Source organism: Passer montanus, unplaced genomic scaffold, assembly GCF_014805655.1.
Source record: "Passer montanus isolate IOZ18808 unplaced genomic scaffold, ASM1480565v1 scaffold4, whole genome shotgun sequence".
In the NCBI taxonomy this organism is placed as follows: Eukaryota; Metazoa; Chordata; class Aves; order Passeriformes; family Passeridae; genus Passer; species Passer montanus.
Window position 1 is genome coordinate 17,998,092 of NW_024368818.1, and position 26,645 is coordinate 18,024,736.

A 26,645-nucleotide genomic window follows, 5' to 3' on the forward strand; every position below is an offset into this window, starting at 1 on the left:
AAAGGTCAGTGCAATTTTGGACCATATATGCAGAAAGAAGTTGTCAAAGAAAGACATGGAATCCCACTTCTCTAACACTAGGCTACCGTATCACTCAGCCTTCTAATTTTTTTTTTTCCAATTCTGCAAGACCTTGTGCACCAGAGTGAATGTAAAATAGATGTGCATCTAATGAAGTGGGTAACCTGGGAGAGCTGATGGGTATGGAAAATGTGGTTTCCACTGGAACTACACACACCCTCTTACTGTGTTCTCTACCTTTCCAGTCTGTATGGGACATGGTCTCCCTGGGACAAAGAAAGCTAATGAGAGGCAGAAGAGGAGCCCCAGTGCTCCCATACACTTTCTTTCAACCTCCTACTTGTAGTGTAATAGGTTTGTGACACATGCATCATTAAATTTGGACTCTTCAATGCCACACGGAACTCAGATAGAATATAGTTTACTGATGTGAGTGGAAACAGCAAGAGGCATCTCTGGAAGATCTCAGCCATTTCTCTCTAGGAAAGGAAGAAGACTTAAGAAAGGAGATATTTGGGATAACCACATAAATAAAAAAAGAAATCTTTTTTATTTTTACTTTCTGAAGCTTGCGAAAACACAGACGAATAAAGAAACAATTGCTGTGTTAACTGGAAACCCTTGAACTTCCAGTACAGGAATTGATGAATTACTCCTTTGGCAAAGGGATGGGTGTTTGCACAGCTGGTGAGGGACAGGCATCTAATTCTGTGTGCTGTACAGAAAATCTTAGTTTGTATTTAACGAATGCATTTTTCTCTATGAGATGACTAAGCATACCCTAGTAGTGCTGCTGTGATATTACAGCAGGTACCACGTATGTATAGATTACTGTTTTAGATACCCCCTATAACAGTAAGTAGTTGTTTAAATTTATTTTTGTATAGCAAATAAGTTAAAAATCAATGAACAAAGCACTGATTTTTTTCTGTCTGTGTATTTTTCAGGTAGACTGAGAATAACACATCTAGGTTAAAACAGTATCCTTCAAGAAGCATTTGATGGATTGTTCCTAGATATTTCTAAAGCAACTACCAAAAGTGAGTACTAATTCCAGTACTTGAGATATTTTAATCATGTTTTGTTGTTTAAAATAAAATTATTATATTTGTAATGTTTCTTGAGGAGATTTCTCTAATTGGAGTCATAAGGAATTTCACTAATCCCTCTAGAACCTGTCTATTATTGACCAGTGTCTATTTTTATTAGCTGACAAGGATAATTTGCATCACAGTCTCAGTCATGGATTCATTTCTGCTGTGCCAGGTATCCTAGAAACATAGACATTCTCTGCATGAAATTACTTACATCTTAGTAGAAATCAAGAAGCTGTGGATAGTGACAGACAGAGGAGACGCATGGATGTGATAAGAAAGTGCTGGTCAGTATGACAGGTAATGTTAATAGCACACCTGCAACCTAGTCCTTGTCAGAGAATTTTAGATGTTGCTACAGAGGAAGAAAGTCACAAACAAGGTAATTTTATATGTCTTTATGGAGAGCAGCATGAAAGAAAATACAAAAGATCGCTTGGAGATCATTGCTGGGACATCTCAAGCAACACTGGGACTACTCAATATACAGACCATTACAAGGAAATGGTAGTGAAGCAGAAGCATGAATCAAAGAATTGTGGAATATTTGATGTTGGCAGGGACCACTGGAGATTGTCTAGTCACCTTTCAAATGAAAACACACTTTCTTAGAGAATGTTGCTGAGGGATGATCTTTAAGAACTTTTCACCTAGAACTGAAGGGCTGGGGCACCTGTGGCTCCTGCCATATAACGAAGCAGCAAATGTTCACCTCAGCCTGGGAAGTCTTGACATGAGTGATGAATGGAAAGAAAGAAATGTCTGTTAATATTAAAACTACAAGTACAGTAGGAGGAGTTCTAAAAGTCAAAGCCATGAATATAAAGTGATATTTAAATGAAATTGATGCAGAATTATGTGTACTTGCAAGACAAAATTAAAGTGATTAGTGAGCACCAGTGCTTTAATCACCAGCACTACACAGCTACTGGCATAAGAAAGAAGAAAATTTTGCCTATGAGCCATGTCCTGGACTTTGTTCTTTACTCCTTAGGGAGAAACGATATACTCCTGTAAGGAATTAAATTGCTTTTCCCCCCCATAATCTTAGAATCATAGGAAGGTTTGGGTTGGAAGAAACCATAAATATAATTTAATTCCGATCCCCCCTTGCCATGGGCAGGGAAGTATTAGGGGTGGTGTGAGCTGAAATGTTGTGTCTGTAGCAAGAGTTCAAAAAGTTAACCCCTGAGAAAGATCTCGCTGCAAGATAATGACTAGGCATAAAAAAATGAAGAGAAAGAAAAAGAGAAAAAGAAAAAGAAAAAAAGACAAAAAGTGTTTTCAAAGTCAAGGTTTAATAGTAAGTGGTAACAGTATAATGAGGTGACAGAAAACTGAGTGAAGTAAGGAAAAAAAGAGGAAATCTCTAAAGTGAAACTTCTCAAATTACTGGGACTCTCTGTACTTGATAAGCTCTCTATTAAGAGACAAGAATTTCAGAGGACATGTCTAAATAGTTTTTACTGAAGGTGAATTCTTACTTGTCAATGTAATCTGAAGACTTTTTTATTACAAAATGCTACTCATTGCAAAATGCAGGTTTTTTACAACCCTGATGCATTTGATAACCTTTTGGCTATCCGGAGATCTGAGTAGTTACATAAGGTCAAAAAGTCAATAAGAGAATCCAAATCAGTTGTTTCCTGTGGAATCACAGAATTTTTCCCCAGTTATGTTCAACTGGGTATTGGAGTCAGTCATGCCAGCTATGAGGCACATTTTCCTCCCAAAGGGTCTGTCCAGAGCTTCTTCCCAGGTATGCCATGCTAGCTGGTCCAATACTATCTGCGAAGTCTTGGAATTATAGAATGTTTGGGGTTGGAAAGGACCTCAAAGCCCATCTCATTCCAAACCCCCTTCCATGGGCAAGGACGCTTTTCGCTAGACCAAGTTGCTCAAAGCCCCATCCAATCTGGCCTTGAATGCTTCCAGTGATGAAGGAGTCACAGCTTCTCCAGGCAGCTTGTGTCTGTGCCTCACCACTCTCACAGGAAATAATTTTTTCCTAATTCCCAGCTTAAACCTGACCTTTGCCAGTCTGAAGCCATTCCCTCCTGTCCTGCCCCTCCATTGTAAAAAGTTCCTCTTCCAGCTCTCTTGTAGCCCCCTTTAGGTTCTGGAAGGGGCTCTCAGGTCTCCCTGTAGCCTTCTCTTCTCCAGGCAGAACAACCCCAACTCCTTCAGCCTGTCTCCACAGGAGAAGGTCTCCAGCCCTCTAAACACCTTTGTGTCCCTCTTCAATGCACACACAAGATGAATATGCACAGTACAAATAACAGGGTCTGTTAGTTTACTGTCTCATTAAAAGTAACAATATGCCTCAGGGTATAGAGAGTGTTTCTCAGGAGCCGCCAACATTGATCTGGAAACAGGATGATTTTTGGAGCTGCTGTCCTCTTGCATCTCTCAGTGGAAACTGTGGCTCATTGCTGATCAGACTGCTCTTACTCAGGTGAGGAAAGATGGCATTAGGTAGTTGGCATTTGGTACCCAGCTTGAAAACACTGATTGTTGTTGGCTGTCATGCTATTCTGCTGCAACCTGTGTAGTCTTTTACTTTCTATTTTCCTGTTAAGCACCATAAGGCAACTCTTATGTCTGTGGAAACTTTTGCAAGCACTTTATATTGATAAAGTTTTGGGAATAAGTTTTTTTATAAAAACCCCCTCGTCCAAACTAATTAGAAACTGCTAAACAATGTGTATGTTTTCAAATTTCCTTGAGTTCTCTGTCTTCTTAGCCTTGATCAACCTGTCACCAGAACTGTGTGACATATCTTATTGTTTACACTACAAATCCAAGATAAGCATCTTTAGCAACTGTATATTTATACAGCATCTAACACGTTGGGCTCATGATACACTCAAAGCCTCCAGGTGCTATAACCATAGAGATGTTACATAATACTAGGGAGCTTCTCATTCTTCCCACAAGGCATCTTGTTTCAACCCGCAATATAGAAGGACATCCTTCTAAAAGGTTCTGTTTATTCAAATCAATGTCATGCAGTGTTAATTAAGCATTGATACTTATCTCTTTTTCTCTGGGGTGCCAGATCATAATTTTTCTTGAAAAACCCTTGAAGTTTGGCTCAAGGTACTGGAGGTATGATAGAAGAGCCTTGTCATGGAGACTACTAGATTAATTAGTTAGTTAGTTAGTTAGTTAGTCAGTTAGTTAGTTATTTTATTTTTGCTGTCAAGTGCATCAGTTTCCATAAACCTTTCTCCTCCCATTATTTAGCAGAGGAGGAACTGGAAAACAACAGGAAGGCTGTAATTAACTTCTTGGCTGTGGAGTATGCCACAGGTGGGGGCTGGCTATAGAAACCAGTATAAACTCAAACATTTATTACAAGAACTGTTTGTACAGTGTCTGTCAATCATTTTCTCCCTGTTTAGATTTGCTAGTGAATTGCAGATGTATTTCTTTAAAACATCAGATTTTGCTTTTCTTTTGCTTTGCTGCAGAAATCTATTTTCAGCCCAATTTTTTTCTTCCTGTTGTGACATGCAGGAGATGTGATCTCACACCCTCCAAAGAACTGATACACAACAGCAAAGAAATAACAAAAATCCTATCATTACACTGTTTGGAAAAAGAGGTAACTTCATAGCAGTGGAACCACCATTAGCTGCAGATATAGTGTATCTCACAGAAATAGGGATACTTATTGCTCATCTCCTTGCAGGTTTAACAAATACACCAAAATATTATAGCATTTTCCTTCTGAAAACCACGTGCTGTGTGGAGAGCATAATGACATAGGCTTAACCCACAGCCTGCAAGTGCAATAGCTTTTAGCCATATCCCCCACCTCCATGAACTGGCTGAGCCATCCCAATGTTCTGGCACAGTTTTGCTGCTTTTATTATCTTACAGAGTTTCACTCAGGGATGCTTTGTGTATCTCTGGATGATCTCATAATGTACTTTATAGACCTATCTAACAGTGCCATGCACGAGGCCCACACAGCTTGTGTGTGCTGCTGTCACAGCCAGTGACTGCAAACAGCACGAATGCCTCAGTGCGAGCTGTGCATCCTCAGTTCCCTCTCCATGCCTGCATATCTTCCCCTTGCAGCAGATCTGTTGCTCCTACAGCACTGTGGCATTGTCCTGGAGCTGGGCAGAACCCCACTGTGCCATGGCCAAAGCTCTTTGACACCCCTTACTTTGCAGCCCTGACTGAGCAGCACAGCCCGTGGTGCCACATGCCACCCCTGAGGACTGTGAGCAAGCCCTTGTTTGTCACCCACAGCCATGGTACGGAAAGCTAACTTATTGAGGAGTCAAGACAAGTATGCATCCAGGGATTTTCAACCGAGTTTTCTTTTCATAAAACCATAAAATCATAGACTAACAGAATGGTTTGGATTGGAAGGGACAAGGAAGACTGTCTAGTTTCAACCCTGTACCATGGGTTGGGACACCTTCCCCTACACCAAGTGGCTCAAAGCCCCATCCAACCTGGTCTTGAACATCTCCAGGGATGGAGTCACATCTTCACAACCTCTGCCAGTGCCTCACTACTCTCATAATGAATTTCTTCCTGATACTGAATCTCATCCTGCCCTCTATCAGCCTGAACGATTTCCCCTTGTCCTGGCCCTCCACACCCTTGTCAAAACACACCCTTTCCAACACTCTTGTAGCCCAGTTAGGCCCTGAAAGATGCTTTTGCTCACTCATGATAGCTGAGTTAAACTCATTTTGTTCATGGCAAAGCTTTCAAAGTTCCATCTGTCCCAATCTAGGCTTGTTTTAATTTACAGATTCTCATTAGACATGGACACTCCACAGGTGACGGTGGGGTGAGGGAGCAAAATTTGCTTTCGGGCACATAAACTTCCTTTTCATTTTGCAGGAGAGCATGAAATGTTTCTGTGTGAAAAAGCAGAGCTTTTTAGTCTCATTTTAATGCTAATTTTGCAACTGTGTCTGACTATCCTCAACTCTGCTGCTGGGGAAGCTTGTATTTTGTATGCATTCTCACCAGGGTTAAGAAGCCCCTGAATCTTGTCAGGCAAAACAAACAACAAAGGTAGTAGGGGCATTCATTTTTCATGCAACAGGATAATCCAAACAACTGAAGTATGGAAAAATGATTGAAAGTGAGTTACAGGATCTGTCTTCACCTGGTATGAGAAAGCACCCTTGAGTACTGTTGCTGCAAAACTGTTTAGCATGTGTTTAGCTCCTGTAAGGAGTCCTGTTAAGTCCTAAATTGAAGGACAGGCTTAAATACAGAAGACAATTTAAAATGTACTTCCACAGGTGAGATTCTTCCCCAATTCTATTTTAGTGTTACCTCTTGTAATAATGGAAAGTCATCAATTTGTTAAGGTTTAGTGCCTTAGAAGTAGAGCAGTCTCTTTTTTTGCTCTATTGCTAATTTTTGAATAGTTTATTTTCTTGTGTTGTATGCCAAGCAGACACAGCTCTTACCTGGTTGAGGCAGAGACATAAGTTCTTTATTTTATCAGACTTAACCTGTTAGCAGAAAGGGACTAATCTGACTGAGCTGAAACTACCATCCTGAACACATGTAGTGCTAGTAATATTAGCAATATATAAAAACAATATGTATGTAGGTAACCCTTACACTGTTGGTATATTGCCAGTATTTTAACCTAACATGGCATTGATGGTAAAGATAACTACACTGGGTTTTAATAAAGAAATCAGCACCTCTGAATTACAGGCCAGCTCAGAAAGGACAAGTTCCATGCAACCATGTTCACAAGGATCTTCCAAATCTAGCTGGACCAAAAAATAAAAGTGCTGATGAGAGCAGCAGCCCAAGTACAAAGAATCCAAAGGCTGGACAAACGTTTTTCTGAGCTGGACATCTGGCTCGAGGAGGATTGTTCACCCTGCATGATGAAAACAATTTGTTTTCTTCAAGGATTGCTAAACGCAATGTACTTATGGGGAGGGGCAGGCGGGTGCATGCCTGAGGCATGCACTCAGACCTACAGACCATTCAGTCCTTTTCAGAAAATAAAAATTAGCTTGGCCAACCTCATGCAGAGTTGCTGTCCTGTTTGAGGTAAACACACAATTCACCTGAAATTCTCACTTTTTGCTGTCTGTGCCAGGGAACTGGCACTTTCATGTGTAATCACCAGGCATTAAGGAATAATTCTTCTGGCTGTCCCATTAGGGATGGCACAGAAGAGGCTCCCCAAGGAGCTTCTTCAACAGGCAAATGCCAAATACACTGTTTATATTTACAGGGTCTTAATTCACCCATATTAGACTGTGTATAAATGATGTGGCTCTGCTGGGAAGTGCTCAGATGCAGAATTTGCTCCAAGAGCTGTTCCCAGTAAGACTCAGCCACGCCCTGAAAGATGTTGGCAAAACATCCTTACTGTCCATAAAACATGTGCTGTGGAGTCATAAGTGATGGACCTGATGAGGTGAAAGGACCTGAAAGGACATTTTAGCATTTCTGCACACTTCCTTACAAAGAAGACCATCTTTGACCCTGAGAGCCTGAGGACTGAGTTTCAAGCTGCCATTTATCAGGACAGTGTTTTTTAGTTTCTCTTTATTTTCTTAATTCTAATCCATGTGTTTTTAAAAGTTTTAATGATGTGACATTTGCCAGGGAAAACATTTTCATCAATAAATCTCATCAAAATCTCTACTGGAATCTCATCTATTGCTTGACATTAATTTCAGTCCTTTCCACTGCAGCTGTCTCCCTGCAGGTTTCATGTTTGTGCTGCAAGACAGGGATTTGCTCATCCTGCTCCACTGCTCTCAGAGCAGCCTTTGGGTATTATATGGTAGTAGGGCACAGGGGAATGTTTTTTATTTTTGTAGTTTAATGCAATGGTATAATTTTCACATTGTTGCCTGTTGTTTGATCTTTTGACCTCTTTAACCAATTCCTTACCATTCCTTGGTGATCTGTTAGCACACTTGCCCAACTAGCAGAAGTTCCATTTAATCTGGGAATAAATCCACTGGCAGAGCTGTTTTTCCTGTTTTCAATTGCCTTGTTTATGTAGGGAGTCTACAACAGCCACCTCTGTTCCACTGGCTCTTGTAGGAGGAACTCTCTTTCTCACTGCACTGGCCAGCCATGGTAAAAGCAAAAACCAAATGTGCCATGACAAAACCAAACAGCACATGTGCAATGACACAGTTTTCTCTTTGGACAGGAGAACTGCGTAGCTGCAGCATTGAGCTCTCCAGAGAAGAAAGCAGGAGATGTGCTGTAGGGGACAAATAATTAATGGCATCCTAAAAACCATCCTCCCCGGCATTATTCTGTTAACTTGTTTGGGATATTAAATCAATTTTTAAGTACATGCAATGAGTGTAAAACTGAAATTCCTAAAAATGTTGGCACTGAAATTTGCTGGCAAGACCTTGGGGCAGCAGACAGGCACCTCTAAGAGGAGAATTTGTCTTTCTGCCTAGATATACTGCATTCTTCTTCAACTAAATATGTGAACTAGACCTCTTAAATGTTGGAAATACAGCAGAGGAATATCCCAAAGGAAAAAAAAATAAGAAAAATAAGTGAGCTTGTTTGTTTCCTTGGTCAGTATTTTAAAGCTTGTATGTAGTTGTCATCCAGGAGGAAAACTGAGGGAATCAACTGGGACACAAATTGCTTTGTGATGGCATGACTTGCTGAAGTGATGAAATGCATGATGTTTCCTGACACATACATATTCTTAGTAGCTGCTGGTGAGACAGGATGAGTGGTAGTGCTAATGTTTGCCAACTTGGGGATGGCTTCTGATAAGGAAGGTATGCAGAGCTATCTTCAAAGTCTGTCACAGCCAGGCACATATGTAACTAAGAACAGTGGTGGGTGTTCATTCTCCAAGGACACCTCAAAGATTGTGTCCAAAAAACCCACAAATCATGTCACTGGAACCCTTTCCAAGTCATGATCATCTTGGAGTGCTGATCATCCATGCCAGGGATTCAGGATGTAGGCTGTAGCTTTGCAATATTAAGCAGCAGGATGTGGATTTAGGACTTGACTCTGGGCTTCAGTTTGAAAAATGGTTGTTTGTTTTCCCCTGCGATGTTTTTTCATAGTCCTGCCAGAGGAATTGTCAATTTCACGGCTTTCTGGGACAGCTTGGACTTTCTGGGAAGACACCTGTGTCTATTTTTTTCTTGTTCTTTGGCCATCTCCTTTATTTTTCCAGGCTTGCCTCCAAACACTATGAGTGCATTTTGAGTCTTAGGTCAGTTACTCCCTGGTGAAAATGAATGTATTTAGAAAATCATCTGGAAATCCAGATCAAATATTTTTTAAAAACCACTGCCCTTCAGCTCACCAAAGCCTGGACCACTTGCGTCTCCTTTATTTTCTTTATGACCTTTACAAAAATTTTCATAAGAAAAGGTGGCTGCTCTCAGACTAACAATGCTTCTCCTATCTGTGTGTCTCTGTTGCTGGAGGATGCTAATAGAAGAGAGATAATTGTGCTTTAATTGTGTTCTGCTTGTTCAAAGAAGGAGGGGGTAAGGGATGCTTTTTGGTTCCCATGGCCTTGTAGATAAGTTTCCATATAATGCCAATTAAGAGCAAAATAAGGAGTATGCAAAACAGGTGACAACTGCTCTCACCAGGAATCGTTCTTTTGTGGCTAAACCAATAGGGCCTTCAACCAAGGGTGCTCTTTTTGCTGCTGGAGTTTCCCTTGATTTTTTTTTAAATTGTGTTTTGCATAAGCTTTGCTGCTGAATGGATCAAGTCTAGAAAAGTTTAAGATGACTGTGATGGGGGAGACTGCCAATTGTATATATATATATATATATATATATGTATATATATGGGGATGTGTGTGTACACTCGCCAAAGGTAGAAAGGAAAGTCAAATTAAGTTTTTTTTCTCCTATGAGTTATTTTTATTTTGTTTTTATTTCAAAGGGAGCTATTGTGTCTGGGGAGAGGTCAAGGGGTTTTTTCTTCTCTTTTTATGCATTTTTTTTCTTTATCCTTGTTTGTTAGTTTTAAGGGTAATTATTCACCAGGGCCTTTTCAACTGTCAAATGCAACAAAAGATAATCCAGCCTCTTCTCTTCCCTGCCCCCACACTTGCCTTTTCCTCCAACAAAAGCAGCCTTTGTTGGGAATGGTCATCATTTCACAGGGATCCTTCTTCATTCCACAAGTTAGGAACGCTCCTCTACTTTATTTTGAAGTGACCTCTTACAAATGCAGGGAGACTTGGGATGTTGCAGCTGATGGTCTGCCCTGGCTGATGTTACCCATCAATACTTGCCAGCTTGACAATTTAGATGCTCTGAGCACTTTCTTTTCCTTCAAGCAGGATTTCTAACTTACTACTAGAACTGGTTATCAATTTTTCTACAATGCACAACCCGGCATTAATCAGTCTCCGTCTAAAGGGCTGTCCATAACAAGTGATTTGGGTTTGCAGCTGCATTTGACTGGGATGAGCCCTCTGACTTGCCAAATTGTATTTTCTTCATGACTTTCAGCTCCTTGCTGAAAAAGGAAGCACATAGAGAAAAGAGCACTGCTCAATGCCAATGCATTTTGCAGAAAGAATTATGGTCCTTATAAACGGATCAATATATGCCAATCTCCAGCTTCATATAAATATTTGCTTAGATAGTAAATTGATCTTGTCCTTGATTTGCCATAATTTAAGTCTATGAAGCTATAATCAAGACTCCTTGATAATAAAAAGAACCCATCAGCAATTATACTCATTCACTTCCCCATATTCAAGGCTATTTCAGCATTTCACTGATAAACTTCTGTTTTCAATCAAATTTGCAACATAAAAATCAACACTGCACACCAGTTAATGATGTTGAAGTGCTTCGTGTATAGCATTTTGTAGTTATATCAGTGTGGAGATAGGAGTGAATTCTCAGGGACTTTATCTGATGTGGAAAAAAGATTTTGCTAAAACTATACCTAAAACCCTCTGTCAAAACTCAAATTGAGTATCATTCTTGTGGATTTAAATGTATTTTTATATTTCTGAAAGTTTTCAGTAGCCAAATTTCTTGGAAACAGGAGCATCTAGGGATATCTAGCATCTAGGGATGCTTCTGTCATATATTTCTTACACCATAATTACTTAGCAATTTTTTTATAAAACTGTCTGGTAGAGTGAGTTAGTGTGAGAACTTTTGCCTCAAGTACTAGACTCCCTATCCCTAAATGTTTTTATTCTAGATAAAAGGAAATTGATAGGAAAGTGTGTTTATTAAGAAACGTTATTTCTATTTTGCAAGTGGGGAGTGTCGTCTGAGGGAGATTTGTCATCTTACGGTGTCACAGAGGAAGCATTTTAAGGAAGTAAATTGAAACATCCCAGAGTTTATTCTGGTCACATTGCAATAGTTTGGACTCCTTCCTTTCAGCAGATCTATGCCTACATATATATATAATAATAACTTAAAGGAACGCTTATTACTGTAACCAATAATAGGAATATACTTGTAGGCAGGTGCTGGTAAGGACACTAGAGGGCAAGTGTCATGGGTTATGCTCACTGGAGGAGAGGGCTAAAATCCCTTCGCTTTGAAAGTGACTGTGTGCCTGGCCATAAGATAAAGTTCTGTATCCTTATGGTTTTTCAAAGTGGACATTACTGTTACTTTGAGTCATGCCATTTTCAAGGTTAACCCATTGTTGTTGTTTAGCTCTGCTAGGCAGCTAAACCTTACACAACTGCTGACTCACTTCCCCATGTGGGATGGAAGAGACAATTGAAAGAGTAAAACTGTAAAAGCTCATGAGTTCAGATAAAGATAATTTAACAGGCAAAGCAAAACAAAATAAGAAATCCATGCACTACTTCCATCAGATGTTTGGCTGTCCCTGAGAAGTGAGGGTTCCATCAGATGTAATGGTATCTTGGGAAGACAAGCATAACACCATACCAGTTGCCATGGATAAGCTTAACTCTATCCTATCCAAAAACTTTATCCATCACCAAAATTTTTCTGGACTAGACATGGCTTCACCATGGCATATCCTAACATTGGGAACATCTATCCTCATCCATAACCATTAAACCATCCTGAGGGTGCTGTACGAATAGATGCATTAACTTATCCTCTGAGTCCCTCCCAATACCTTGTTTGTCATGTATGGATGCACCAATTTTTAAAATGGACTTATGTTGGAAGTGCTGTAAAACACATGCTGAAGAAAATCACTCTTTTAAGTGAAGAACTACATGTGCAAATAAAAGGTTTCGGTAGGTCAGAATATTACATAAATAATGAACAATTGTATAATTAAGTCAAAGGATAGCCTTCACACTTTCATTCCCATTAAAATTCATGGGGATTTTTATAACCAAAAAAATTTTGGTTTGATTCCTCATTTGGAATTCTTTAAACTCTGCTATACCCTTATAATCTTTGCTAATTCACAAAAATATCTGCTGAGGACTTCCTTTTCCTCTCTAAACTGGCATTAGCATCCTATATGGATGAAATACATATTGTATAGTGCAGAGTGCACCTGTGCTCACCGCATTTCCACTGCTGCTTGAGTAGCTCATATTTCCTAAGAAGCCTGGAGCATCCAAAAACATTAGCAACCCAAAGGCATCATGGTCCTCTAGAGGAAGACAAATAAGAAAACTAAGGTTATTTTCCAGCTGATGTCTGAAAGTAAGCGCCTAAGTCACTGCTTTCAGCTGCAAAATTATCTCAGCACTGACAGCCTATGACACTGGCTCTTTACCTTTGCTTTTGGTACCCAGACATTCAGCTCCTACCATCCCTTCCTCTGTCACCCATGCTGGCTCTCAGAATATTTCAGGTTTAGCTGTCAAGAGAGCAGAGGCCCCTGATAATCATAAAAACCTGGTGCATGTTCAGCACCTTCTGAGTCCATTCAATGCCTGGATTTGTGCATAAATTGAATGTGACTTTTCTCTGGTTGTGACCCAAATTTTCTGCAAATGAATGAGTTCTGACCAGAAAAATAATAACTGCAGAGTGATCTGGAAGCATTCACCTACTTGGTCTGCAAAAGGCCTTGCAAACGGTTTTGTTGATAAAGTGAACAAATTGCTATTTAAGGCCTGGACTCTAAATCAAAGAAAACACATGGGAAAGCACCTAATAAGCAGCACTCATTATCAGTTTATCAATGGCTCCATATTCTCATACTCTGTTTCTTTTATCAGTCCAATACCTGGAGCCAACAATGATATGTGGAGTTGTCCTTTGGGATTAATTGCCACCACCTTATAGCTGATCATTAAAAACAAAAATAAAAGTCTAAAAATAAAAGTTGAATACTCTGTATTTCCATAGGAAAAGCAAGTGAAATAATTTTGATCTTAGTTTCTATGCCAGCATGCTGTATGCAGAGTTGCTGCCCATGGGGGAAATAATGAATTTTGCCCAGCAATTAACAACTGGGGATATCTTTACTGGGTGCTTTAGAGACATGAGTGTCACATCACATCAGCACAACCGTCCTGCCCTGTGCGTGCCTAACCCTGCTTCCCCTTGCTTGAGGGTCGTCTCCCAGCAGTCATGCTGGCACCAGAGATTAGAAACTCAGCTGCACAATAGCAGGTGGAAGGCTTTTTTTTCTACTGATGTTAAAAAAATTATATATAATAAAGGCAGTTCCTTTCTGTGTTGCTCCTGCCATGGTCAGCAGTTGTCAGGGTGGAAAGGTGGAAGTGATGAAGGATTATCATCCCCTGCATGAATGGTGGTGTCTTCTTTCTTAGAGCAGCTGCATAGCCCTTGGGAACTAAACAAGAGGAAAGAAATGTGTCCAGAGGTTGAGACGTGACACATTGGAGAGCAATTCAAGAGCAGTACCTTCCAGCTAAACCATCCTGTTTCTTTTTCTTTTCCATAGAAATTGTATAACCATTTTTAGTAGGATTTCACTAACCCCTCTCTGATTACAAGAGACAGTGGATTTTCATTTTTCACAATACAGTAAAATAATGAATAGATGAATTACAGCCTGGGATCACCCTGCTTGTCCCTACTTCCGGCAGTACATCTCACATATAAAACCCCTAAATGTCTCTTTTAAACTTCGTAAAGAAAAGGAATTTTAAATGTTCCTCTCATCTTCAGTGAACAAATAAAGCAGGATGGCTAAATTGAATACAAAAGTGCAACTTTTTATTTTCTATACATTAGAAGAGTCTAGAAAACTAGCAAGAGGCAGTTTTCTTGTGAAATTAGTCCTATTTCCTACATCCCTTGGATATAGATATAGTTACATCCAGAGGAGATTCGTAGAAACCACCCTCAGGAACTTCCATTCTGTCTGTACCCATTACTGGAAGAAAATCCTTATTTTCATACCTAGATACATCAGCCAGGCTGGGTGAGATGGATCTGAACCACACTTTGCCCAAAGACAATGTAGGTGTGAACACTGCCTTGGTGTCTTCATGGAAGCATTTATGTCAGAAAAGATGCTTAAGTTCATTGATTCCAAATGTTCTTTGCATCCCTGAAGACAAAGTCCACCACCTTACCCTGTGCAGCTGCACAGCCGGTGCTGCAGGAATGCTGTCTCTTAGTTACCATATGGAAAAATAATTTAAAATTAACCTTAAGGCTTCTTGATCAGTGTTGTATGCTGACTGATTGAAAAAAAAAATAGAAGCAAAGGGCTAATGGGTGTATTAATCAAAGCAGGACACACAACTTGAGAACATTAAGATAAAGGCCCCCTTTCAAATAGAGAGAAGGTGAGGTCAAGGCCAACTTGTTCTTTCATACTCAATGACATTTAAGGGGATGTTATGCAGAGGTTGGAGAATTGGTGCAACTCCGCATAGATTACCCAAAAAAAGCACTAAAATGCCAGAATATGGTGATATGAAAACCTGTGCTTTTCAAAGTATGCTCTTAAAAAATATAGAGGAATTAAACTTGGTTTTGAAGTCCTGTATTTCATACATTTATGGGGAAGCACATTATCTGGAGATGTTAAACTGAATATGTTTTTTCAGTTTAATAAACTAATAATATACTGGCATGTTGATCTTCCCAGATGTTGAATAACTCATATGGCTTGTTGAGTACTTAAAAGATCCATCAAAATTTTGGGACCTGAGAAATTATGCAGATTTTTAAAAAACTAAAACACTTGGCAATTCATAGAAGTTGAATTTGCCATGCCTTGTATTTTAGCTCTCAGTGGTGCAGGCATCCACATTTTGGCTAGTCACTCTGGACTTTATCTACTGTCAGTGAAGGGAAACAGCCTTCTGCAGAGCTCCTTAGCTGATGTATTTTATATGTGTGCATTAGGATAAGATGAATTGCACCTGTAAATCCCATGAAGATACTGATACCACAGACATTTTAATGAGGGTGGAAAATTTGCCCCCTTTTCATCATTTGAACTGAGGTCTGATGTTATCATGTCACAGATTTGCAAACTCTGTCATCTACCTTTGCCATGTTGATTATGCATCTTCTAACCCAAATAAATACAAGTGTCCGTCTTTTGTTCTTTATCTCAACATTGTTCTTTTACCTCACAGGAGGCTCAATACTAATAATCAGTCCTGTTCCCCATAAATTTAAGCCACAGTAACCCCTGCCTAAGTGTGTGGGAGTTCAGGTCATTCTTTGCTTCCCAGGAATGAGCTGCCAGGAAGGAGAGATCTCAAGGAGTTGGAGAGTTTAAGGGACTCACATTTTGATGGTCTGAATAAGAATTACTGAAAATATTACAGTAAACAACCTATTTCCTGAGGAGGTGGGAGAAAATTTCCCTGAATAATTGCCACTTACAAACAATTTTCCTCTCCACAAGATTTAAAAAGAAGGCATTTTTAAATAACATAGCACACCTCCTCTTCAGCTGGGAAGCTGAGACACAGTGTGACTAACTGGTTTTGAGAAAGCATTTGCCTGAATCGTTGATGAAGCTGCAGATAGTACTGAAAAAGAATCTACCTCCCAGTAACAAAATTGCTCTTTCTCTGGTTACTTTTGTAACCAATCACAAAAGCAACACACATTAAGATTTCAAAAAGCTGTGCATTAAAAAAAAATATGCAACTAGCTAAACTTCTGTAATTCCTTATAAGTAGTGAAGACTGGATGTGAATTTAAATACATAGTCTGGGGTGTTAGAAAGATGGATGTCAGAGGGGCTGTGATGATCTGAACTGTGCCGTGTTACGTTCATGTTTAAAGATTTGGCTGAATGTTGCATACTGGAGACTGAATTCCAGCTTAAAGATTTCTCTCTCACACAACTTCAGTGTGCATATGGTGTCCATCACACCTTGCTAAGAAGAGATTTAAGAAGATTCCTCCATGAGTTTTACCACTGGACACTATACGTCTCCTCTGTGGTAATAGAGAAGAGAATTTGTGGGTGCCCCATCTCTGGAAGTTTCAAGGCCAGGTCGGACAGGGCTTGGAGCAAGCTGGTCTATCAAAAAGGGTCCCTGCTCATGGCAGCAGGTTTGGAACAGAATGATCTTCATGGTTCCTTCCAACCCAACACATCCTATGGTTCTATGGCAGCAGAAAACATGGCGGACAAGACATGATCCCAAGGGTCACATCCAAACCCTAGACTATCTTTGTCTAATATGCTACATCAATGTCCAGTCATGTTGTTTAACATTTACATATATGTATAAGGAGTAAAGTCTTAAAAATAGACATGCACACACCAAAACACAAACCTTTTTGGCATTTATACAGATAAGGCCAATTTTATTGGCAAATATTTTGCTTGGCGTGAATTCAGCATGTACTAATAGCTTAATAATTTTGGCAGACACACCAATGAAAAATGTTACTGAACCAGACCCAATTATGTGTGTAAAATGTAAACATTTGTGTCTGCTGGGGATAACTGCAGTATGTTGTCAAGCCATGACTGAATTACATATGGTAGATTGGTCTAAATTTGTTTTTGACAAATGACCATCTGATGACATTGTTTTGGGGCCACACTCTGGATGGAAGGACATTATCAGCAGAGTGCAATACCAGTATAGCTTTTGTTCCACCTCTCAGGCCAGCTTTCCAAAGCTTGGCAGCTCTGGTAGAAGTTTCAGGCTGGTTTTCTGCTGTTCGCTTTCAGTAGACTCTCTACAGTGTCCTCACACTGGTTATAATGAGATAACTCTTAATAATTATTTCTTCTTCTCCATATTAGGCATTAGTGGAATAGCTATTTAGGTTATTTCTTACTCTGGAAAAATTCCGGTGGCACTGGCAGAAGCTGAAGCTTTGAAAGCACAACAAAGCCCTTTCTTACCTCTTTTATGTACCCGTTTTGCTAAGCTGGGTATACATATACCGTAGAAGCTGCCATTCAGCACTCACAAATGAAAAGCAACTCTGGAACTGGCTAAAAATGCTTTCAGAAAGAATTTGTGTTAAGCTTGGGCTGCAATTAAAGAATGGCCATGCCAAAGGCGGGGTGGGTGGGCATTGGAAAAAGAGGAGTAAATCACTAAGCTTTTCAGGACATGGCTGTGAGGAGCCCCCTCCAGCCCAGCACCTGGTGAAGCCATCGAGCAGGCCCTCCCACCAGCTTAGATTAGACTAACAGTGCCACACAGCAGGCTCCTGCTAAAAGCAGGCAGAGAGGGAGAAGTCTTAAAAAGAGCTCTTTCTGATGCATTCAGGTAGAAGAGTGTAGAGTAAATAATGAAGCTGAAGGGCAGCACACAAGAGCATGACTTTGCATTCCTTTCGTGCCCGCTGCCACAAAGCTCAAGGAGAGCACAGAAAATGAGCTGCTGAAGGATGCCGAGTGCTCTGGTCTGGCTTTGATGAAAGCCGGCATCAGTGGGGAAAGGGAGTTTGAGTCGTTTGGAGCATAGCCTGCCACCAATCTCTGCCCTTATCAGACTTTTCCAGAGAGCCTATAAACATGCACACTTTAGTAAATGGCATGTTATAAATATGGGTAAGTAACGGTGTTGCAGTGGAAGAGTAAACAGGATGTTATTTATCACTGCCTTTCTATGATCAGCATATTCTTGTAGAGGAAGGTAGTTATTAGGAGAGGTTATTGACAGCACTTTGTCAGGCTTCATATGAGTAAGCTTAATTTTTAAATAACAATGGCTTATTTATTCAGTCATTCTGAAAATTTAATTTTCACCAAAAATTCCATAGCTTGGGATGTCAATTTACTTCCTTAGCTCTAGAGCAACATTGCATTAATTGTTTTTTGAGGTATCCACTGACATAAATAGAGAAAACAAAGGAGAATTATTGGTATGATTAGCTGGAAAATGTGGGTTTGATATTGATTCAACTAGATTTTTATTTGTGTATAGTTATACACATTGTGAAATATATCTATAATTAGGAATGAAAATTGAACATGTATTGGCATGTATTGAACATGTATTGAAATTGTATGGCACAGAAAGTAAGAAAATGGCTCACTTTCTGTTGGTTGAATGACTTTCAGCCAGATGATATAAGAAAAAATAAAGTTATGGGTTTGAATAAGCATAGTTTAACTTTTTGAGTGCTACTGACACAGAATGAGTAACTCTGATAGTGTATGATTAAATTTCAGGAAGAGATTCATTAGGGAAGATAGGACCACGACCAAAATTCTTTAAACATAGGAAGTTGTTTGTTTATTGAGGACTTCGGTGCAATCTCTCTCCTCCTCCTTGAATTGATGTATAATAATTTCCAGTGTGTTTTAAATAAACATCTTCCTTGCCTTGATGCACTTTCCCTTCTGAACAATGTCAATGGAAAGCAAAAAGTAATCCTACTATGGGACCTTCCTGAGGTCACACTCTCTGTGAGCTCTTGTGTTCCGAATCTTTACTACATTAGGAAAGAAATGAAGCCCAAATGATAAGTGCATTGGCCAGAAATTTTCTGTTTGCCTGCTTGGGAACCAATGGGAACTCTTTCTTCATTCTCAGTGCTCAGTCAGTGTGTGGAGTAAGAAACTGGGCAGCATTGTACATCTGAAAAATAGATTTCACAGGAATTTTTCCAAAGAGGGTTGGAGAACTGCCTTGAATATTGCACAGTCCATATGCAGAGTTAGGTCCTTAAGCAGGAATCTTGGAGAAGCATTCTCAGTGGGATTTCAATGAGGAAGAAACACCAAGTCCATTTGCAATCACCATCCTGTCATTTAGAGTTTTGCACAGCTTTGCTTCTTCCATGTCCTACAACATTTATTACTTTAATTTCTCTTTCCCCAAAAGAAAATTCCTGTCTATTTCTGTTTGCCCGAACATCCCTGTCAGTACTGACTTACTTCAAGTTTAGGTCTCCATTTCCATTGGGCAGACACTTTTCTTCCCTGGTACTTGCATGTTTATATGGAGATATAAGTTCATGAATGGACAAGAATAATAGATTTCTAAAGGACGAGAAAACACTCAAAATGGAGATTAGAAACCTTGAGAGAGCTGTTTTAACACCAGAATATAAATCAGATATATTTCAATTTAACACATATAAAGAATTCATACTCTGTTTTTGTTCTAAATTGTTGTGTAGTACTAGCTGGCTAGTTGCCCTTAATCTAAAAAATAATGTTTATCTGTGTATAGGGAGGTATAAAAGATGCAGATTAAAAGGGGGGAAATCCCATGAAGAAAGGTATCAGAAGTAATATACACTACTCATTCCCTGACAGACTACTTAATTCATTTCTCTGGGCTGCATACATGATGCAGAGGTCATTATAGTGCTTGTTATTTTCTGATCTATAGTGGGAGAAAACTAAAATTGCACAAAAGTATAAATTGCACTGCTTTCCTCCTCTACCATCATGGCAAATTCTGGTGGTTATAACCTGCTCACCTGAGCCATTTAAATGGGAAACAGTGGCAAAGTCCATCAGGGACATGCAAATATGCAAGGAGCATCTGATTGCACCGTGACCTGATAGTACAGTGCAGACATCAATAGACTGATCATGAGTAGGAATGCTTTACAATAAGGCTGAATCCTCACTCTTTGAAAAAGCTGATATGCTTGGCTAGGCCTAAAGCCACAGTGTTACCCTATACTTACTACATTGCTTTCTATTTCAAAAGATCTGTAAAAAAAATTCATGCAAGCTGGTCACATGTTGTTACTGACCATCCTTTGGGGGTTAAAGGTTTAAAAATAAAAAATAAATAGAGAAAAAAAATTTTACCAGATATAGGAAAAAATCTTTTTAACGGAAGAATGCTGATGGCTCTTTAAAGGTCACAAAAACCCCCCAAATCAGACAAATGTAGTGGGACTTTAATCCTCGCCTGGAAAAGGAAAAAAGCACATATCCAGGAAGCTGCAACCAGGCTTGTATCATAAAGACAAAAAGCTGGCTCAGGAAACAGCCAATACCTTCACCAATCATACACAAATTTCAACTCCTCAGATTATTAATTTTTTTAAACCTAAGTCTGACTTCAGGTGCCTATTTCATGACTAAATTATTCATCTGCTAGAAGTTCTTATTCCACACTAAACAGAATCTGGAGTCTGAGAATACCTCAATATAAAGACACACCTTCCTGCTGTGTAAATTTGGGGATCTGAATCCCACCCACTACCTGGAGATGAAGTATACTTAGAAATTTTAAGTAATTTTTGGACTTATGTATGTTTAGAATTGCACTTTAGAAATATTCTTACATGAGTATTTGGTGACCTGCTGTAGGATCTGAGATATTCCCCAACATCCTTTCTGTCTCCTTCAACTTTTACTAGGAGCTATGATGTCTTACTGATCAATTTTGCCACACAGTTCTCTGCTGAAGTTACTGGAAGTATTTACTGAAAAACCTGGCAACCTGGTGTTGCAGTGACACCAAGGCCTGGTTGTGCTCAGCACTGTGCAAACGTATAATAAGATACATATGTGGCCTTGAATAATATGTTAAAGGGGAAAAGATTTGGCTTTCCATGAAAGCTGCAAACAGTAGCACCCTGGGAGAAAAGCTCTGAGCTCCCTGGTAACATCCTATGCTTAAGTTTGCAGTCATCAACTCAATTAACTATCGCTCATTAACTGGATTAACTGATTGACAGGAAAGTGTGTCTTTGATGCAGCAGGCTGATGTGCCAGGAACACCTAGAGTCTTCCAGGTTCATGAAAGAATTTTCTCTGGGTGATATTAGCAAGAATGATAAAGCTTTTCTGGAAAAGTGGCAGGTGGTCCACTGAGGAATTTTTGCCCACCCTTAAGGGGGATTTACAACACTGGCCATGCAATTAGTTTGCCCTGGTTTTTATTGGTGGCCCAGTGTACATTTTACTTCTTGTGGTTATAGGTGCTGAAGGTCTTTCCATTGTTGTGCTGTCTAGAGGAGTGATTTATGGCTTGTGCTCAGGGGGTGTGAGTGGATGTTGTGTGGGCAAGGGCTTGGCTTTGTTGCTGAATAACTCAGTGTGTGCATAGGAGCCTTCCTGCCAAATTAGGCATCTTCAGGGTGGGTTTGCTGTATCTGGTGTGGGCTACACCAATCCCTGGGGTAAAGACGGATCCATCAGAGTGTCTTAATTTAGGTAGGTCTTAGAATTTGATATAATTGCCTGTGACTGTAGGGATCTGAACATAAAGGCATTCCCTTCTGGTACTCAGGGAGATAATGATGACCTATGAATGGTGCTGTAGCTCTTTTTTACCCATTTCTTTCTGTTTGCTAAAGAATAAAACAATAGAGTGTGGAGTTTTAGCTCTCTCGTGAGCTTAACCAATTACTGTTTTCCTTCAAGTTATATAAATTGTGTGCATTTAATATTTAGTTATCTCCAGACTGTTTACACTAATTTTCATTTATACAATGCATCTAGTAACAGAGGTAGAGTGCAATTCTTTCTATATTTCTCTTTTGAATGAAAGCCTTGAGGGAAGCCTGCAGTTTTTGATCATGCTCCACTTTGATGTAAGCAAATGTTTAAGTTATGCTCTGGCAGAATGTCTGAGGTTCATGTTCATGAATGATGCAGGATTTGTCCTCCTTCCGTAGTGGTTCTATTTATAGCCACAACTGTTTTTATTTTCCATGCAGTCATGAGAGAGAAGGTGAGAAGGAAGCAACCACAAGTCCTTTGTCTAAGCAGAGCTAAGTTTGTTCTCATGCTTTGTGGTGTTTTATATTCATCCATGCTGCATTTCATGCCTCTATCTATAGAAGAAATGAAAGGTTTTTCCTGACCCTGGGCTCCAGGGACCAAAATTTCTACTGCTCTGTGCTCCACAGGACCATGTAGTATGCAGTGATGTAGCTGCAAAGAGCCACCAGAGAAAAACTATTTACCTATTTCAATGTTAACAGAATCACAGAATGGGCCAGGTTGGAAGGGACCACAGTGAGCCATCTGGTCCAAACACTGCTCAAAAAGGGTCATGCAAGAGCACCTTGTGCAGGATTGTGTCCAGATGGCTCTTGAGTATCTCCACTGAGGGAGATTCCACAGCCTCTCTGGGCAGCCTGTTCTAGTGCTTGGTCACCTGCACAGTAAAAAAGCTCTTCCTCGTATTCAAATGGAACTTCCTGTGGATCAGTGTCTGCCTCTTGTCTTATTGCTTGGCACTACTGAGCAGAGCCTGACTCCATCCTCCTGATACCCTTGTCAGAACATTAGTTCATTCCTTGTTCAGTGCCTTAGTGAGGTCCCCTCCAACTTATCCCATCTTGAGGCTGAACAAGACAAATTTTCTTAGCCTTTCCTCATAAGAATGATGCTCCAGACCCTTAAAAATTTTCCTAGCCCTCCCCTGGGCCTGCTCCAGGAGCTCCATGTCTCTCTTGTACTGAGGAGCCCAGAACTGGACAGCACTCCAGACGTGGCCTTACCAGGTCTGAGTGGAGGGGAGGATCACCTCCCTCGCCCTGCTGGCAATGGTTTCTCTGAGTCACCACAGGATACCATTGGCCTTTTTAGCAACAGGGGCACTGCTGCCTCATGGACAGCTTGTTGTCCACCAGCAGCCCTGGGTTCTTCTCTGGAAGGAGCAGAGCTGCTTTCCAGCAGGTCAGCCCCCTGCTTGACTCTGTGAGGGATCAGATCTGTGCCTGGAGTTTGTAAGTGTGTTTGTTTGCCAGCTCCTTTGTATTTCACCATTTTCCCTACTTTTTGCTTTGACAATCTGAGTTTCACTAAGGCCAGTGCTCAGAGCAGACTGTGTGGACAAGGAAACAGCAACTCAGATAGATGGAGAGAGCCTCAGTGTCTTACAAAGCTTGATGTTTCATGACCAGTCCTAGAGAACCCTAAGGGGAGATCCAGCTGCTAAAAAGATATTTTCCAGTCTCCCATTGTAAGTTTGCTCCACTAAAAAGAAGGACACATTTCCCAGGCTCATTACATTCTAACTCTACCCTGTGTTGGCTTTGTTTTAGTACTCTGCATGGTAGTTTAACATTTGAAGTCTCACAGTTATGATATTTCCAAGTAGAAACTTATGGTCTGATTTACTGTTTCCTAAATTTTTAAAGGTTGCTCTTCACCAAGTTGGGTAGAAGTGTCAATTTGCTGGAAGTCTTTGCAGAGGGATCTGGACAGGCTGGACTCATGGGCCGAGACCAGTGATATGAGATTTTGAAAGACCCAGTTCCAGGTCCTGCACTTGGATAACCCTAGGCAGCAGCACAGGCTTGGAGTGGAGTGGTTGGAAAGTGGCACAGAGGAAAAGACCCTGGGGATGTTGTTTAGCGCTGTCATGTGCCCAGGTAGCCAAGAAGACCAATGGCATCCTGGCCTGTATGAAGAGTAGTGTGTCCAGCAGGACCAGGAAAGAGATTGTGTCTCTATAATTGACACTGGTGAGGCAACACCTCGAGTTCTGTGTCCAGTACTGGGCCCCTCAGCTCAGCAAGGACATTGAAGTGATGAAGCGTGTCCAGAGAAGGGTAAGTAAGCTGGTGAGCACAAGTCCTATGACAAGAGGGTGAGGATCTTGGGGTTGTTCAGCCTGGAGAAAGGGAAGCTCAGGGCTGGCTTCATTGCTCGCTAAAACCACCAAAAGGAACTTGCAGTCAGGTGGGGGGTCAGTCTCTTCTCCCAAGCAAATATGGATGGGACAAGAGGTCTTAAACTGTGCCAGGAGAGATTTAGGTTGGACATCAGGAGGAATTTCTTCACAGAAAGGGTGATTAGACACTGGAATGGGCTGCCCAGGGAGTTGGTAGTGTCATCATCCCTGAAGATGTTAAGGAAAGACTGGATATGGTACTTAGTGGCATGTTTTATTGACATGGTGGTGTCTGGTCCATAGGGACTTCATGATCTCAGAGGTCTTTTCCAACCTAATTGATTCTGAGATTCATTAAAATTAACTTTTGTTATAACTTTTTGAGACTAATTCTTGGGTCTCATATCTCTGGATTTTTTCCCTACTTTTTAAAATTATATATATATTTACCTTTCTTTTTTATGTTATTCTTCAACCTTGGAAAAGTTCTTGTCCATTTCATTGTTGCTAGTTGGATGTAGTTTATACAGACTATTCCTGTTCCAGTAAGCAGAAGTTATAATGTCATTTGTATAACATGCCCTGTTAAATATTGACAAATGAGCTTTTTAATGTTACCACTTTGCTATTGACTTGCCCAAGGTCAAACATCAGGGCAGTGGCAGAGTGCAATAGGTCGCTTACCTGGGTGTCCCTGTCTCTGAAACCCTTTCCCAAAGCTTGGGCTGGACAAGCTAAGTCAAATAGCAAAAGAATATATAAAAGAACACAGTGAGTACAGGATCAGGGAAAGGATTTAAATAAAGCCTTTTTTAGGAAGAACTGATGACAGACAAATACAGTAAGGAAAGAATTGAGGCAGGGTTTAAGAAGGACACAGAAATGTGGCTTAGGTTTTGAAAGGGAGTTGTTGCTTTACAAAAGACTGGCGTTGTTGATTATAGTGAATGGCTTCTTTGCTTAGCGAAATAGCCAAAGAAGTTAGGGGATTATTTAGGATGCTGTACACTGAGCAAGTCCCATGGACAGCACAAAGATCAGACCCTTGTTTCCCATTTCTTCTTCTTTTCTTTTCCCAAAGGCAGTACTGATGAATGTTGATCAAGAAATAATAGAGAGAAGAAGCCAAAAGGCACAGGCTTCCCAGCAAGTCTTTGAGTCTTGACCACCTCTAAGATTTGTCTTGCTACATTGCAGATATGTGAGAGTCAACAGCTGTGTTTTCCTTTCTCTCCCTTGTAAAAAAATAAAATACAGTAAGAAAAATGAGCAAAGGGAAGAAACCGTGTGGAGAGAGAAAAGGAGAACATTACATGGGCACTAGAGACATCAAGGCTGTGTGCATCTGTGAAACACAGCTCTCTAAGCCTTGTGATTGTAGCTGCAGCATCATGAGTGTACTCAACAGGGTTCTACTTGAGTTTCAGTTAATATAATTTTAGAAGCACTTTAAAGTGCTGAAACCCATTGGAAATAATTCTGAAGTAACCTAGTGGACTGATTTTTCTTCCACCAGCTTCCACTTAAAAAATAATATACACAAACATCCTATAATAGGAGGCTAGATCCCTAGATCCTGTTTCCATTTACATGTGTGGAATGAATGACACAATTCCATCACTAAATAACATTAAAATATTCAAGAATGTCACTCAGAGAACTAAGTAGCAAAAGGAGTTTATTGTTTTTAATTTTTGTCATACATATTTGGATTTTTTAACTTAGTGTTTTATTGCAGTAAAATGCAATGATGAAAGCAACATGAACAGCAGATGAAATTATTTATGTTCACAACCTTCCCAAAGAAGCAAAATGTAGCTGCATAAACACAGGTCAAATGCAAAGGGGAATGAGGGAGCTCAATGTACTTTGTTTTCCAAATAGACTTCTAAGAAATCATGTCTTGGCAATAATACCTGATTGTAATGCAATATAGAAGTGTGATGATATTTTGTTAATGTTTTGAAGAAGGCACAGGGAGTTAGAGTTTATTATTGTATCAAATTTTGCAAGACTCATGTAACATGTGCTTATCTCTCATTTACTTCACATTAATTGAATTAATTGCTACTCTCTACAGTTTAATCAACTGCTAAGGATCACACCATCAAGCTAGAAATAATGAAGGTGGATTAATGAAATAGTCAAGGAATATGTCCAAACACTTAGCTGGTGGTTTCTTTTTTTACTGCTTTTCTTTCTATATTGTTGAAAGAGCAGTGCTGTACTATTGGACTTCCACTGTAAAATATTTACAAATATTTTTTTCCACTTTATCTCTCCTGTGTTCATTTATTTCTGTAAAAATAGGTAAAAATCTATCAAATGAGAATTGTGGGCAATGGCTTTCCATTTGCGTTTGCTGTCACTAGCTGCATGGCTTTGGTTTTCTCCCTGCCCTTTCTCTCCTGGATAGCTCCCTCACAGCCCTTTCCAATGACCAGAGACATCTCAAATACACAATTAAACTAGTTTGGTCATCAAATTAACCTTTTGTTGCCCCCTTTTTTTATCAGTTTAAAGAGAAAACTCTCTTACATCCTTCAAATGCTCTCCAGGCCTCTCAGTACATGCTAGCAAGCTTGTCAAGGGGTGTCTTATTGTTCCCACAAATCAGGTCATGT

At 40.0% G+C, this 26,645-nt stretch overlaps 1 protein-coding gene across 12 annotated transcripts in view; it reads left to right on the forward strand.

Moving 5' to 3' along the window:
- The window catches only part of TENM4 (teneurin transmembrane protein 4), a 592,138-nt gene that overhangs the window by 197,461 nt on the left and 368,032 nt on the right, over positions 1–26,645 (forward strand). For all 12 annotated transcript variants that reach the window (XM_039718527.1, XM_039718526.1, XM_039718530.1 and 9 more), the window contains one exon: positions 969–1,061. The gene's annotated coding sequence lies outside the window, so the exon portion shown is untranslated. The remainder of the gene's footprint in view (positions 1–968; positions 1,062–26,645) is intronic.